Below are 14,650 nucleotides of genomic sequence, written 5' to 3'. Positions count from 1 at the left end.
TAAACTCTACGCATACCTCTTATCACTTATAAATGACTTTTCTCTCCAACAAATGGTCAGTTTCCCCTACAAGATTAACAAATACTTAAGATGTATTCTTTACGTCAAACCCCTCCCTCCTTAAATCTGTAAAGTCAGTAGCCGGTATCTTTGATCACGACATCGTCCAAATCAAACCCCGACTAAATAGACAGAAGCCCCGTACTGTACACTCATTCCGTAAAGCCAACTGGGTCATTTTCAACAATACATTGTTTCTAGGTCCTCTACCATGTTCACAAATTACCAATCTAAGTCCATCGAAGAGCTATGGACTTAATTTAAGGACCTTCTCCGAGAGGGATCAAACCTCTGTATTCCATCAAAGAGATTGGGATCAAAACCCTTTCTTCCCTGGATCACCCAAAGTATCCAAGACAAATAAGAAAAATAAATAAAATGTACCTAAAACAGAAAACTGGCAGTCCACAGGTCAATCAACAGTATAGAAAACTCAGAAATCAGGTTAAAAAAGAAATAAATCAGGCCCACTCCAGCTATCTCGAATATGTGCTCGAAACTCAGCCCGCTGATCCAGACAATCCCCATATAAGTCAAAATATCTCACGTAAGAAGCTCTTCTCCACCATCAAAAATGCTGAACAGGATACCCAAGGTATTGCCCCTCTACTGGAAAACGATAAACTCAACACTGATAGCAAGGTCAAGCAAACGTCCTCAATCGCCAGTTCCAGTCCGTCTTCACCCCAATGAATTTTCTAAAATTAAGTCAACTCTGTTTAATGAAAGCCCAAACCCTGTTTAGCAACACCCTTAAGCCAAAATACCCCAAAATGCCTGAAAGTTCAATAAGTGAAAGTGGTGTCCAAAAGCTTTTGTCCAACTTTCAGACTTGCAAAGCTTGCGGCCCTGACAATATCAAGCCTATTGTCTTTAAAAAAAGTGTACAGATTGCCCCCTTGGTTACCAGAATCTTTCAAAAATCTCTTGACACAGACACTATCCCCTCCTACTGGATCAAGGCGAACGTCACCCCCCCTCTTTTTAAAAAGAGGCTACAAAAGTAACCCCGCGAACTATAGGCCAATTTCACTGACATGTGTTCTTTGTAAAGTCATGGAACGCACTGTCACATAAAACATTACCAAACACTTCCAGGTCAACGATATTCTTTTCCATCTTCAGCATGGCTTTAGGTCAAAACGGTCATGCGAGACACAGCTCATAGGACTTGTAGAGGACTTATCCAGGAACCTTATTCATGGTCAACAAACTGATTTAATACTCCTGTATTTCTCGAAAGCGTTCGACAAGGTCAATCGCATGAAGTTACTTTACAAACTGCACCAACGAGCCATCTAAGATAGCACATTCCAATGGGTCAACTCTTTCCTTATAGGTCGACTTCAGTCCGTCTTGGTAAATGGTGACAATTCAGACGAGGTACCAGTCACATCAGGCGTCCCTCAGGGCTCTGTTCTCGGCCCTCTTCTCTTCTTGCTTTACATAAACGATCTGCCAGAAAACATAGTGTCACAGTTCAATTTATTTGCTGACGACACTGCTGTCTATATCACGATCAACAATCCCACTGTACAAAACACATTGCAAGAAGATCTAGATCGGCTACAAAAATGGGAACACTCTTGGGATATGGAATTTAATCCTTCCAAGTGTACGGTTATGAACATCATCAGGTCAAAACACCCCTACAAATCCACTTACACACTCAGCGGACATACCCTTGAGACAGTTAGTGATTTTAAATACTTGGGTGTTAGCATCACATCTGACCTCAGTTGGAATAAACACATAAACCAAGTTACCGCAACAGCCAGTCAAACACTTAAGTTCATCAAACGCACCATTCCCATAAAACAGTTACGCATTAGAGAATTTGCCTTCAAAACCCTGGTCCGCCCACAACTTGAATAGAGCAGCTCAGTGTGGAGCCCACACACACAATACAACATCAACAAGATCGAGATGGTCCAATGCAGGGCCGCTCGATGGGTCACACATGACCACTCATATCACAACAGCGTCACACACATGATAGAACAATTAGGGTGGCGTTTTCTTGAGAACAGAAGGTATGACTCCCGGCTACTGATGTTCTACAAAATTGTCCACGGACTGGTTGCTGTACAAATGCCTCCCTACGTCATTCCTCCGACCCGGCTCACTAGACATCTGCACCCTCTTTCCAGCTACTATTATCCTATGAAACTCCCTACCAGCCAATATTGTACAGACACATACCCTTGACCAGTTTAGGCAGGGGGTGACCAAACTAGGCCACAGTTTCTAAGCAGGTTGGCTGTTTTCAACTTTTTATCTGTATTTTTTTTCTTTTAACCAACACTTTCACCATTGTTTCTATGTCTCACAAATACATTATGTATGTATTTTCTATCTCCTATACACTTCTTTCTTAATTTCCTAGCAGTGACACGCGCCTGCTCGTAATGCTAATTGTTGGCGAGAAGTAGATTATAAAGATATACTATGCCTTCTTCAGATCTTGTTCTGCTCGCATCCACAAGAGAAAAGACTAAATTCTGTGTGTGAATGTCAGAGTTTATTTACAGGTCATCGCGGCGTCTTCACGACTACCTTATGTGCTGACCTGCACCTGTGACTTTTCAGGGGGAAATATTTTAATTTTGAACCAAAGTAGGTCAAATTTACCCCAACTGCTCAGGTTTTCACCGAAGGTTTATTATTATTATAATTAGTATTATTATTATTTGTTTAATACAAATACACATGTGCACGGTGGCCAATGAGACCTTATCGTTCACTGGTAGAAAAAAAATACAATAAAAAAAATAGATAAAGAGGAGAATTATATTACAATAATAAAAATGTTAATCATATTAGATCCGTTATAATACAAAATGGATAAATGATTAGGTGTATATTTCATTAAGTGTAAAACGTGTGACCTATTATAACAATAATTAGTATTGTTATCATCAACATGATTACCTCCAACATCATTATCATCCCCAACATTGATCAGACATAACCATCATTCTCATCATAACCATTATTATCACCACCATCATTATTATCATTATTATTATTACCATTTATGATTTTTTTTTGTTGATGGTTTGTTTACTGAATTAAGTGTGATTTTATAGAGATCTCCGTCCCAGGAGAGGTGTTAGTGGGGCTTTGAGGGTGATACAGGAAAAGCCCCGCTTCTAGAGGTTCTTTGAAGTGCCTGGTGTACAGCACCGATACACTGCACTTCTGTTTAACGTCTCTCGCGGAAGACATGTTAGGCAGTTAGGTTAGTCTTATCAGTATTAGTTAAATCAATTAAACACACACACTAATAACCATATAGGAGCAGTGAGTGAGGATCTAGCAAATTGCAGAGTAGGTATACGGCTTCTTTCCTAAATTAGACTGTTTACTCGTCGCATATATATAAAATATCATACACTATAAACCACAAAATATAAAGAATATAAGAGAGCATGCGATAGACAAGAGAAAAAACCGCCACCGTTGGTTTATGTTTGCGTTTGTTTGGTTTACATTTAAGGGTTAATTAGAATTTCCTAACTTATTCATTTAACACTCCTGTCATATAACGGGTACCATGCACTGTTTACACTACACTACGGGAAAGCATCATCTACACTACAGTAGGAAAAACAACAACAAAAACCGTCACCATTCTTTATTTGGTTATGATGGGTGGATCATTTTAACAGAGCCAGAGTGCACGGTCGAGATGGTATTTCGCCAGGCGCGCCCTACTAGCCCTGCCGACACGCTCCATCCAAAATGTTTTAAAAGTGTGCAAATGGGGAAAATTATTTACTTATCATATTTATTTACAACATTATTTAGACCTATAGGGGTTGCACTGTGGGTAAATGCGATTTGTCGTCGTTTTAGCATTGTGTCATACACACGTTTTAATATTGATTATTACACTCGTTTAAATATTTATTTTATCACTATTCGCTGAATATTAAGGAACCCTATGTATGATTTTGGTGACTAACACCGTCACTTGTCGACTGATGTAGAAACAAAGCTGTGTAAAATGCATGTATCTGATTCGTTATTAACCTGAGCAAATACATTAATGGGGAGGCATGTCGCGAGATTTGCGAGGATTTCTAGCCAGTAACACTTTCTAACCATTTCCTATTACGAATGTTAACATGTGATGTGTATTGTTTGACAACTGTCTACACGTGCTTTAAACTAATCGCATAAACGCTGATCTCTATATGCTTTACGTTCAAAGCATACACGTGTTTGCTCAGAAACCAACCGTTTTATGACCGATAATCTCACAACTGTAAACTTATTATTTAAATGAAATAAATGCTGCAAATTGTAATATGATTGAAATAAAATATAAAGTAAGAAATTAGCGTTCGCTATTAAACAATTTACTAGTAAAATAAATGTTGACAGAAAATAAATATTTGTTTCTTATGAAAGTAATTTCAAATAATAACATACATGCATATACAATGCGGATACATATGATCAGTGCCGCACACTCAAAATAATGAGCGGACTACTAGTGTTTAACCATTAAATAAGCTCGAACGACTAGCCTGCCCTTTTCTTTCTAAAATAAATTAAGTAGCTGCGCAGAAATAATATACTATAATGTCATATTGAACCCTAGAAAAATAAAATACTTTTAAAATAACCCCAAAGCTCGAAAAATAGGGGACCATGACAGAACATTTAGATCTGCTGATTATGACAGTTAATATCAATTGTGTAAGACAACGGATATCTCCTTTGTTAAATGATTCAATACGTTCAATTAAACAAGGCGGACTCAACGAAGGCTGGCGTTTGGTCGATTCCAAACAATTTTAATAAAGAATAATTATGAAATAGTTGATGAATATACACAATTGCTAATAATAAACTAATGTTATAATCAAATTTGAATGGACTTGTTTACCGATTTTCGCATTTTCAAAAAATGATTTTCAAATATATGTTCTAACAAAGATATCATGGTCATAATACTTATAATAGATAGATTAAATTGTATACAACGATCTGCCTACCCCGGGACCGCTGGATCTCACCTCATTAAGACAATCGAAATAACAAAAATGTTTTTCAGCAACATTTGTATTTATAAAATTCTAAATTAATAACGTTACAAAGACTTATTTAACCGATTTTTATTTTTGATTTTCAATAAACGAACCGGTAATTGTACAGGTTTCTTTCGTGTGTTTTTTCGCTTATTATTTCTTTTATAAAAAGGAAGTCCGATTTAACGTAACAAGTCCTGTTAGTGATGCTATGCGCGTCGTGACTGTTATAGAAGTGGTAGCATTTGCTCTGTGCCCTTTCTGCACTGGAACATCGCGTAGCAATTATCATCTGCAGAATGCTCTTAATGTGCAACGTATATTTTGTGAAAATACTACGAATAAAGTTAATTTTAAATAATAAAATATGAAGTAAATGATGCATTCCGAAGATTTTATTTGTTATAAAGGTTGAGCTTTCACTCACTTTTTCTATATAATGGTAACACTTTTACAAAATGCACACACTAATTGTATACTTACTTTATTGTATTATTCAGATGTTAGCTGACAAACAGTTAAAATGAAACCACCCTAGCTGATTTAATATTAAACTCCCTGCCTACCGTAAATAATTAAAAAGATGATATAGAGCTACATGAGCAAACACGTTCATGCAAAACCATTTTAAGTTTAACTTTGTTTAATATTTGTGAAGTGTATTTAATAAGGTGACAAGTTAAATGCATAATAGTTTATTGTTTCATTCTTGGAAGGGTACCTTTTCATCCCATCATCAGACGTGCATTTTAGAAATAAACCACTGTGGAATATATTTTTCGGCAATACTGAAATATAGCTTTCACGCGCGGTGGACTCTTATAGTCATATTACTCGGAATCAACTATTAAGTACTCATTTTAGTAAAATAGAATCTGATTCAACAAAAAATTGATACCAATATGTAATATATTTTAAACACAAAATGCAACACAAAAAGCAAAAAAAAAAATAAACAAATATTAAGTACGCGTACTCATGACGCCACTATTAACACGTCATACCACAAAAGTCATATTCTTTCCTGCTAAAGTGGCAGTTTTTTTAGTATTTTTTCATTATTTCTTTAAAATCGGGGACGTAGAGATATGATAAATAGAAAAAGCAGGTTAGTGACTGATCTTTTTGAAATATATTAGATTCGGCACGAACAAAATAAAACAATGCTTGCTTAAAATCACTTTGGAATTTATGTGTATAGTTTTACGTTCCTATTCTATTTTTTAAAACTTTAAAGAAATAATTGACGACTAAGTAAATTGATGGGATGAATTGAATACTATGTCGGTGCCGAATAAAGCTAAGTTCATTTTGCTCGGCCCGAAAATCTGAACCACTCGCCAAGGCTCGATTTTCTAAGCCTCTCAAAATAAACTTCGCTTTTTTCGGCACCGACCTAGTATTCTCTATATAGCCTCCTTACTCTGACATAAATTAGCCTATTCAAACACATCAGCCATAATTTCCCTCTTTCATATTGCTTGTGTAAGTTTATTTGCAAGTTTTAGTTAATATATTGCATGTATGGAATTTCCCGATGAACTTCGAATAATTAAAATATTTCCGTACAAACGTACCTTGTATATTAATAAATTTACGCAAGTTAGTCATTCAGATGTACGAGAGAATTAAGTTAATCAAATCGCTGAAGGCACTGAAGTTATTTGCTTTGCATAACTTAAGACGCAACTCATTTTTCAAAATTCATCGCATTTTGAAATGAACACACGCAATTCAAATTTATAAAGAGTGTGTCATTACGCACAGGTCGAGATTTGTGTGCACTTTTTATCATCCTATTTATTTCATATAGATAACTTAGACAAAAAAACAACAACAGGTCCCTTTTTGGACGTTCTGAAAGCATAGAAAGTATGATGAATATGAAGACAATTTGCAATCACAATCGTATCAAAAGAATTTTGTTGGAATATCGAATGCATATCTCACTAAGAATATAATTTCATGATGAAAATTCCATGCACAGAACTTTTAATTTTTGACACAATATACAAATTCAAAACATACAATAAGATAATAATTGCGAGCAATACCTTTTTACTCACGAATTAGGTAGAGCCCTATTGACCCGTACTTTGTTGTTTATGCATTACTCGTACCCTAGCAGTTCACACGGTGTCAACAACACTAACCTAATATACCCCGGTATGTATAGAGCACTAATGCGCTTTTTCGGCATAGCTGTTTACCCAGCTTTTCACCTTAAATGACTTTTACATAACGCCAGCAGACACGCATGAATATTTTCGAATATTTCTTAGGCTGATTCGAGATAAAACCTCTGAACTTTGGCTACATTACTATTTCTGTATTCAGCGCAAAAAGGTTGTAGCACTGTTCAGTGTAAGGAATTCCGGGCTACTGTATGTTAAAACGACACAGATTGTGGCCCAGTTATGCATTAACATCTATCTCCCAGAATTTCAGTGTCAGTACTCGTTCACTAAATCGTCCGGTGAATATATAATTGACTATCGATAAACACAGTTTTGCTTTCAAGATGAGAAAACATACATTACCGAAATAGTAAAGTGTCACGATAAGAGGAAAATCGTGTAATTATCCAACCACAATGTTTGCCGTACTCGGTCAGCACGTGTGGAAATTGCTCCTGAACGCCTGGATAGGCCGCCATTATTTACAAGTTTGCTATTTTGAATTCAATTTTGTATCGAAAAGCATTGTGCTAAAATGTGCCATTTACAATTCGCAATGAGATTTTTAATGACCCTCTTCATGCGAAAATGAGTCTTTATTTCATATGCGCCAATCCTATATATAGCTCACTCAGCCTGCGCATCTCTCAGTCTGGTCAGTAGATATGTCATGAGACCATAACACTTTGAGTGAATTTATAGCCAATAGCATCGCCTCCGACCAGACTGCGAAAAACGCACATGTTGGGTTTAAGATACCCTGAACGAAACGCATAAGGCCCATTTTTGAATGACGCGGCTATGCAAGTGTGATTTAAATGTGTCAAAGAAAACTGCGTTTAAATCAAATATTAACATACGATATATATTTTGACAGTGCAGTAATATACTCATAATAAGGCATGTGAGGACACATATGATGTGCGCTGCCGTAGTATAATTTTATCTACTGACACTAATGTGTGGTTTGACAATGATATCACACATTTCCGGCGGTGAATATGCGTCTTACAATTTAAAAAAAAAACCGTATGGTTATATACAAATGCATGCATTTTAGTGTTTTTTAATGTATTTTTGTAATCATATTTTGGTTGCTTGTTAGATAAGAAGTAGTGCAACAACAACAGTAATATTGTTCACATGTGAATACGCATTTAAGGAGTACGTTTGTAGTCGTGGTCAGGTCTTCATGTCATCGATCACGCCTCACTAACTTTTCCTAACAAATTATTTTAAAACAGATGCGAATACATCTCTCATGTTCGCTCTAGCCTGTTACGAAACATTTATGCCGGTTTTGTACTTTGTAGCCATATACTGGCAGTTACTGGTCACGCGATTTTCCAATATTTTGCTATCAAATGGTCAACATTCTTTTCCACATGTTCCAGAAGCTGATCACAAAACATTGTTTTCGATTGTTTAGAGATTAAGACATTCTTATGGTGTATAATGTACATCTCTTTTTGACCAACGTAAATACAGTGATTCATATTGTTTAACCATTTAACCTGGGACTAAAATATAATTTCACTTATTAAAACAACATAATAAATACATGTTTGATATAAGTTTGCATTCTGTTGAATATATATGTGTGCCATTTTATCACTTCAGCAATTATACTCTACATTTCAACAGAATGACAGACAAGACTAAATCACTATAATCCCCTGACTTGGAAGATATGACATGTAAATATGTTTGATACGAAAAATAAAAATTCATATAAATGTGTACTAGATGTTAGCTTTAAAAACGAAAACAAATTTTCAGAACGAACACATGTTTCTCCCATTCATTTAGCCTGAGAATGTTGCTCGCAATACATTTTCAGATAGTGGTCAACATTTGTCTTAAATAATCCTAAAGTGCCACATTGAATCAAGTACATAAACAAAATCACACATGTTATAAAACGTTCTGCCTGACATACTTAACCTACTCTCTATAGGAGTGGGCTTCGTCTACTGAAAATACCAATCATGGCGTCAAATGTACATGTGCACAGATTAACGTGTACGTTTTTAAGTTTGTCATTTCCATGAATTAGTGACTTGTTTCCATGATTAAGTACGTCATTCAATTGACTTACTTTCTCATTCCCACGGGTGAGCTTTTTCATTCTCATGACAAAGTTATCTCGTTCCCACTACCTTATTAATCATGGGAACAACATAACAAGTCTTTGGAGCGACATACATAATATCTGCATGAAGAACAATCCCCAAGTGAAGATTTGTCAGAATAGTTATTAAGGTTCTGAAAGGTATCCGAGTCTGACCAAAGTATGACGGGGGACAAACGAAAAAACGGAGAAACAGACCAAATCACAATATGCCATCGCCAAAAGGGAAATTTATATTGAAGTGAGGAAACAATTAACATACATTTTTTATTTGCTATAACAACATTTTTTTCACAGTACAACAATATTCCTGCTCTATGCATGGCTATATACATTAAATGGAGTGAAACAACAAGAAATGGATCAGCAAATCACATACATTAACATGATTATATCCCTAAACATACCAAAACTACAATGATACTATATAATATGACATGTGCTATGTCTTTAAAAAAACAAACAATTAATGTGCACTAAACTACAGAAATTATTCAATTCAATAACACAAACATTATAACCGTGCAAAGGCAATTTTATTGAACCGATAGCTGAACAGACTTTCCATGAGAGAACGGAAGTTGTCGGTGAAGGTCATTACGGATTTAGTCTAGCGAACAGTAGTTCTTAGCAGAGTCTTTAAGCGTAAAAATCGATAAATTAGCAGAACGGAGATACATATCTGGGATAATTTTCATTAGAAAGTGTGAGGAAGTGACTTTGCAATCAGTGGGACATTAAAAACGCGAGGAAAAGACGAAATTCCACGGAAATTATAACTTTGAACGAGTTCCTTTGTTCATCCTTTGTTGGGTAGAGCACGAAAGTTCTGGTACTCACGCACTATTGCCGAAATGGCTGAATCTGAAATGGATTCCATACAACAAAGAGTGTTACGGAAAGCTAGGGAATTAAATCGGCTAAAAGCTGGGAAAGCCAGTGAAACCGCCTCATATGAGGACTTAGAAGGGGGAAATCCCCAACCACGCCAGATCCAGCTAAATATAGATTCGGGGAACCATGATACGTCACCCGTCGTATTTAGTATTGATGCGGATGAGGCTGGAAATGTGCGTACTACGTCACAGAATGGGAGCTCTACGCTGGGAAACCAGAATGCAGAACGAGGCGCGCAACTCGACGGAAATGCGTCACAGTTCTGGGAAAAACTTTCCAAGATGGAAGAAAGAATGACCAAGTCCGAGGAACAAAGTACGGATATTCTTTCGCGACTTGTATTTACTGTCGCTGAGTTACAAAAGTCTATCGAATCAAAAGGAACAACTTACACGTCGTCGGTGGAAGTTACTGCCGATAGCGATTGTGAGGAAGTTGACGATTTGGACGCACTAATGGCGTCAAAACAAATAGAGCAAACCGAAACCGGAAGCGTCGAGTTTCTGAGAGACTTAGAGGAGAGCTACGCTGAAAAAGTTCAATTCGGACTGGCGGTGAGCAAAAAAACTTGGCGATCTTGTGAATAATGCCATTGATCGGCCTCTTCGTAATGACGCTTTCAAATTGTTGGAAGATAAACACCAAATCCCCAGCAATTGCACCCGAATGACGGTTCCTAAAGTTAACAGGGAACTGTGGCAGGCTTTCAGGACAGCCAGACCTGCTGATCTAGCTATGCAAGCATCCCAGAAATACATGGCATTGTATGCCATTGGCCATGGTTCCAATCATTAAAATTCTGGACATTTTTGTGAAAAATGGGGATAAAGAGGACGTGAAACAGCTGACAAAAGATTCTTTTCGCATCTTAGCTCAGGGAATGAACGCAAACACAAACAAAAGAAAGGATTTGATAAGACCCTCTATCCCTGCAAAATACAGGAAAGTGTGTGGAAATGATGTTCCGCCATCAGAATTTCTTTTTGGCGCTAATTTGGAGGAGCGAGTAGATGCCGTGGAAAAGGAAGAAAAAAGATCCAATAAACTCTCTGGACAGAAAAACACCACCACCAATGACAGGCCTTTTTTAGGCCAGCGGAGGCCACAGGGGCCTCATGGATACAACAAATTTCAACGCCATCAGAAGCCGTACCACAGAAATGTGCCGGCAAAGCCACAGGGGAAACCCATGCCGAAAGGGCAAATAAGGAGAAACTAACTGTAAGTACAATTATTAATGTACACAATACGCCAGAGAATTTTACTGGTGGCCAGATAGCAAAATACATTGACAATTGGCGTGATTTAACATCAGATGAGCGGATCTTACAGACAGTGCAAGGTTATCGAATAGAACTAAACAGTATCCCTAATCAAGCCTTTGTGCCAACACCGATATTATTCAATGACAGAGAAAGAGACATGATTAATTCTGAAATGCAAGCATTTTTAAGTAAACATATTATTGAAGAAGTTGAATACTCTCAGTATGAACAATTCTATTCAAACATTTTCATTAGACCAAAAAAAGGATGAGTCTGTTCGTGTCATACTAAATTTAAAACAATTTAATGAAAACATAGACAAAATTCATTTTAAAATGGAAACACTTAAATCGGCTATAGCAATCATTCAACAAAATGACTATTTTGCTTCTATTGACTTGAAAGACGCATACTTTAGTGTGTTAGTGCATCAGGATGATAGAAAATATCTCAGATTTATGTGGGAAGGAAAACACTATCAATTTCGTACACTGCCACAAGGCTTATCATGTAGTCCTCGAGTGTTTACGAAATTACTGAAACCGACATTTGCATACTTGAGAAGTATGGGACATTCAAGTTTTCCATATATCGATGACAGTTTATTGAGAGCAAAAACTAAAGAACAATGTCAAGTAAATGTTACAGAAACAATTCAATTACTAGACAAACTGGGCTTTACTGTCCACCCTATAAAATCAGTTTTTGATCCAGTTCAAATCATAGTATTCTTGGGGTATATCCTAAATTCAATTACCATGCGAGTTATGGTTACAGAAGAACGCCTTGAAAACCTAATCAAGTTAGGGACAACAATAATTTCTAGGCAAAAGGTTACAATACGTGAATTTGCACAGATGATAGGTAAAATGGTAGCTTGTGAACCTGGAATGCAGTATGCACCTTTATATTATAAAGATTTAGAACATGAAAAAGATCACCATCTGAAGCAGTGTAAAGGCAATTATGATGCACATATAGTGATTTCTGACAATAGCAGGGAAATGATTTCAGCATTTCTCAAGTATGGTAAAAACGCATATAAGCCCATTACACGAGAGGCTCCCGCTTTAACACTATATAGTGATTCTAGCAAAACAGGGTGGGGCGGGGTCAATGTTACCTATAACACACACACAAATGGGTTATGGTCTGAACAAGAAAAACTTGAACATATTAACGTACTAGAGCTCAAAGCAGCTTTATTAACTATAAAATCATTAACAGGAGTGATGCAAGATGCACACATTCAAATTTTTATGGACAATACAGTCGCAATATCATATGTTAACAAGTTTGGAGGCAAAATGCCAGCATTACACTCCATAGCCAAAGAACTTTGGTGTTGGGCTAAAGACAAACATTTGTGGATTAGTGCATCCCATGTTCCGGGGGTCGACAACAGCACAGCTGATGATTTAAGTCGCAAAATGAATGATGATACTGAGTGGATGTTAAACCCAGTGTATTTTCAGGCTTTAACAGCTATAGTTGAGGTAATGGATATAGACATGTTTGCGTCCAGAATAAACCGTCAACTGCCACAATATGTTTCATATACACCAGGCGCACAGGCTATTGCCGTGGATGCCTTGTCATTATTGTGGACAGATACTAATAAAGTTTATTATTTGTTTCCTCCTTTTAGTATCATCAGCAGATGCATTCAAAAAATTGTGACAGACAAGGTGGAAACAGCAATTCTGATTGCTCCATTGTGGCCAACCCAGGTGTGGTTCAGCGTGTTGCTACAACAGACTTGTGCACAGTCTTACATCCAACCATCCAACAAAGTTGTACTAATGCCAACGGACCAGAACAGGATCCACCCAGTTCGGAAGCTGAAATTGGGAGCTTTTGTTTTATCCGGGAACACCTCCAGGGTGCAGGATTATCACAAAACACTATTAACATCATCTTGCAATCCTGGAGAAAATCCACCGTACTACAATATGGGACATATTTCAAAAAATGGGTGTTATTTTGTGACAGGCAGGAAATTGATCTGCTTACAGCATCTACCACATTAATTTTGGAAATCTTGACAGAGTTGTTTCACAATGGGTTGGGATATAGCACCATCAATACAGCTAAGTCATCATTATCTTCTTTTTACAATATTATTGATGGTAGAAATATTGGGATGGAACCATTAGTTCAAAGATTCATGAAAGGTGTTTTTACAAGCAAGCCGTCATTGCCGAAATATCATAAAGTTTGGCCAATCAAGGCCGTCCTTGATTATATTTCGGCGTTGCCAAAAAATTCAGAATTGACCTTGTTACAATTATCAGAAAAACTAGCAACTCTGTTTATGATTCTATCTGGTCAAAGATGCCAAACTATTCATTTGTTCAAGTTAGATGATTTACAAATAGAATCAGACTATGTATACTGTGTGATATCACAATTGGTGAAACAGTCAAAGCCGGGACTTCATGTTAAACCTTTCAAGATAGATAGGTACCCTGTAAATAAAAACAATGTTTAGTAACAACTTTAGTGCATTACATTCACCGTACTGAAAAAATTGAGAAACACTGATCAGTTGTTTATTGCTACAGTGCAGCCGTTTAATTCTGCAACTAAGAGTACAGTGGCTAGATGGGTCAAGTCATTGTTGAAAAAAGCAGGGATAGACATAACCCATTTTGGTGCACACAGCTGTCGGGCAGCATCTACGTCGGCTGCGTCAGCAAAAGGTGTTAAAATTGACACTATTATGCAGGCTGCAGGATGGAGCTCAGCAAAACCTTTTTATCAGTTTTATAACAAAACTATTGATATGACATATGCTGGAGCATTATTGTCATAGATGGATTATGTTGTTATATTAATTATAATGTGCATTGATTCATGAAACAAATTGGGTGTATGCATATATATAAATATAAAGTTAATAGTTGTTCATGAGTTGCATAATGATATTACTTGGAACAGTTATCAGTTAATAAGAACCTGATAATACAAAAATAATTCATGTATTATCAGTTTGGAATAATGAAGAATGCTGTCTAGCTCTAAAATCTCATGGAAAGTCTGTTCAGCTATCGGTTCAATAAAATTGGAAATTAATCGAGA

The 14,650-nt window shown here is 36.7% G+C and overlaps 1 protein-coding gene across 3 annotated transcripts in view; it reads right to left on the bottom strand.

Moving 5' to 3' along the window:
• Nucleotides 1-14,650, bottom strand: part of LOC127881603 (uncharacterized) — a 638,632-nt gene that overhangs the window by 430,497 nt on the left and 193,485 nt on the right. The gene's annotated exons all lie outside the window — the stretch shown is intronic.

This window comes from Dreissena polymorpha, chromosome 1 (genome assembly GCF_020536995.1).
Source record: "Dreissena polymorpha isolate Duluth1 chromosome 1, UMN_Dpol_1.0, whole genome shotgun sequence".
Taxonomy (NCBI): Eukaryota; Metazoa; Mollusca; class Bivalvia; order Myida; family Dreissenidae; genus Dreissena; species Dreissena polymorpha.
The sequence above is the reverse complement of the archived record's forward strand: the minus strand, read 5'-3'. Positions and strand labels throughout refer to the sequence as shown.